Here is a 2442-nt window from a genome sequence, read left to right as displayed (position 1 = left end):
AGATCTCATTCAGAAGTGCTGAGCTTCCATGCTGTGAGATTCCTTCATTAATTCTTTTAAACTTCTTCCTCAGATTGGACTTTAACTTTGTCTGATACACAGGGGCGAGTTCTAATAAACAAAGTAATATCTAGTTTAGTAATAAATAGTTATAATGCAAAATCGTACAAACGCTGCTATTAATTCCTGACTGATGGACTAAATATTATTGAAGCTGGACCATGAACAGATACAACATGATATTAAAATTAAATGTAAAACTAAAAGTCTTCATATCTAAAACTATTTCCTCTCTCTAAAGTGAAGCTGATGGAATAAAGTCATGACTCAGAGCTCTTACTGTTGTGCAGTGTGTTAGCGAGATCTGTGTGGTTCATGTTCTTCAGGACGTGCAGTGTGATCTTCAGCGCTCCGTCTCTGACTCTGTGCAGATCCTCCTCATCCTCCACTTCCCTCTCAGTGCATGCTGGGTAATCTGGACTCAGGAGCTTCCTAAACCTCTTCAGCTCATTCTTTATCAGAGTGATGACTTTGTGTTCCAGCTCCTGGTTAGAAACACACAGGAACAGATCTAAATATTATCATGTTACAGTGAGAGAGACTTTTATTTTATCACAAGAATAAAAGTCTCTTTTTATTATCACATTTAAAACTCATACAACTGATTACCTATAATGCTGCTGCACATCAAGACATGACAAGGGATCACAACACACACATTACACACAACACACACATTACACACAACACACACATTACACACTTTAAACACAACACACACATTACACACTTTAAACACAACACACACATTACACACTTTAAACACAACACACACACCTTGAATATAGAGTCCAGCTGATTTGTGCTGATGTTTGATTTTTGTGGTCTGTGAACAAACAAAACCCATCATGTAATATGGACTATATGTATTCATAGCTGCACAAATCACACACTAATAAATACACACACAGATATTTAACACTATCCTCTTAACACAATAAACTGATTTCAGGATTTCCTAACTGACACCAACATGTTTAGAAATAAATGTTTGAATAAATGAATAAAATCTTTATATAGTCATTAATGTCCCAGGTGTAAATGTTCTTCTGTAGCACCACAGACCCTCCAGCTCAGGGACTGCAGACTGAACTGAACTCTTAAAGCACTTTTCCTCACTTGCAGCACTGCACAGTTTAGTGTTTTACTGCTTCAACACCTGATAAAGCTCATGAAGGGCTTCGTAATGAGACGAGTGAGTTTGATCAGGTGGAACACTGCTGTAAAACACCTCACTATACTGACCTCACATCAGTAGAACTGTCTCCGTCTCTGAAGTTAAATAGACGTCCCATTGACCGGTCACTCTTCATGGACACACAGCTGGGTTCTGGTGAGTCTGATCTCTTTCCCTCCATCATTCTAGAATTACAGAAATATCAGCAATAATTAATACTCAGCACTGTTAAACAATGTGTTCATCATTAAACACCAATAATTCCATCTTTTTAATTCAGATCCAGTCTGTACACTTATTCAAACAGGAGACAGGCTTCATAAGTCAGGAATTACACTGATATCAGGAGTCTCAATCACAGCTAACTGACTCAGCTGGGTCTTAAAGCCTGTAGAGTTCACTGACACAAAGATCTGCTGCTCTTATGCTCCACATTACACCGTCCTTTTTACTCTTCTCTCAGTGAATGATTTGTCTAAACTGTTCTTAGATCAGATCAGTGATATATTCACTGCTATTAAACACCTTAAAGTTGACTTCCTGTGTTAACTAGTGAGTGTTTAGAGATACAGATGTGTTCCCATGAGACGGTGTGTATTTATTACTGGTGAATGTAAAAGTAAGTCACCTCTCGTCTTTCTTTAAGTCCTGTTTTCCAGACACACTCATGTTGGAGGTCATGTCTCCTTCTCCAGATTACAGCAGGACACACATTTACTTCACTCCAACATCGGTGTGTTAAATTAAACCCTGAATCAGCACAGAGTTCACTTACAGGAAATAGTCACGCTATCAAGTTATAAAACAACCTGTGTACATTAAAGCTTCAGTACAAACCCACAAAACTCTTCTGTATCTAGTGTCACTTCAGTGTGTTTATATATTAGAGCTTTAGATACTCACTGTGTTTTTACTCCTCAAATCTTTTACTTTTCACTCGTCACAAAATGGAGCTGCTGATTTTCACTCTTACTGACACTGGTCTAACTGGTTTGTCTGGTTTATGCTGATGTGTATGTGAGTGTGTGTGTGCGTGTGTGTGTGTGTGTGTGTGTATGTGTATGTATCTATGTGTGTTTGTGTGTATGTGTATGTATGTATGTGTGTTTGTGTGTATGTGTGTGTGTTTGTGTCATCAGACAATCACTGCTAATGTCTTTTTCCCTCTATTCACATGGTTAACACTTCCATATATGGTCATGTGG

At 38.1% G+C, this 2442-nt stretch overlaps 1 long non-coding RNA gene across 1 annotated transcript; it reads right to left on the bottom strand.

Moving 5' to 3' along the window:
- Positions 1-836: 836 nt before the first annotated feature.
- LOC125141492 lies at positions 837-2236 on the bottom strand. Its single transcript, XR_007140881.1, has 3 exons — positions 2141-2236; positions 1306-1422; positions 837-886 (listed from the first exon to the last, which is right to left on the bottom strand). It is a non-coding gene; the product is annotated as an uncharacterized LOC125141492 (long non-coding RNA).
- Positions 2237-2442: the final 206 nt, after the last annotated feature.

This window comes from Tachysurus fulvidraco, chromosome 1 (genome assembly GCF_022655615.1).
Source record: "Tachysurus fulvidraco isolate hzauxx_2018 chromosome 1, HZAU_PFXX_2.0, whole genome shotgun sequence".
In the NCBI taxonomy this organism is placed as follows: domain Eukaryota; kingdom Metazoa; phylum Chordata; class Actinopteri; order Siluriformes; family Bagridae; genus Tachysurus; species Tachysurus fulvidraco.
The sequence above is the reverse complement of the archived record's forward strand: the minus strand, read 5'-3'. Positions and strand labels throughout refer to the sequence as shown.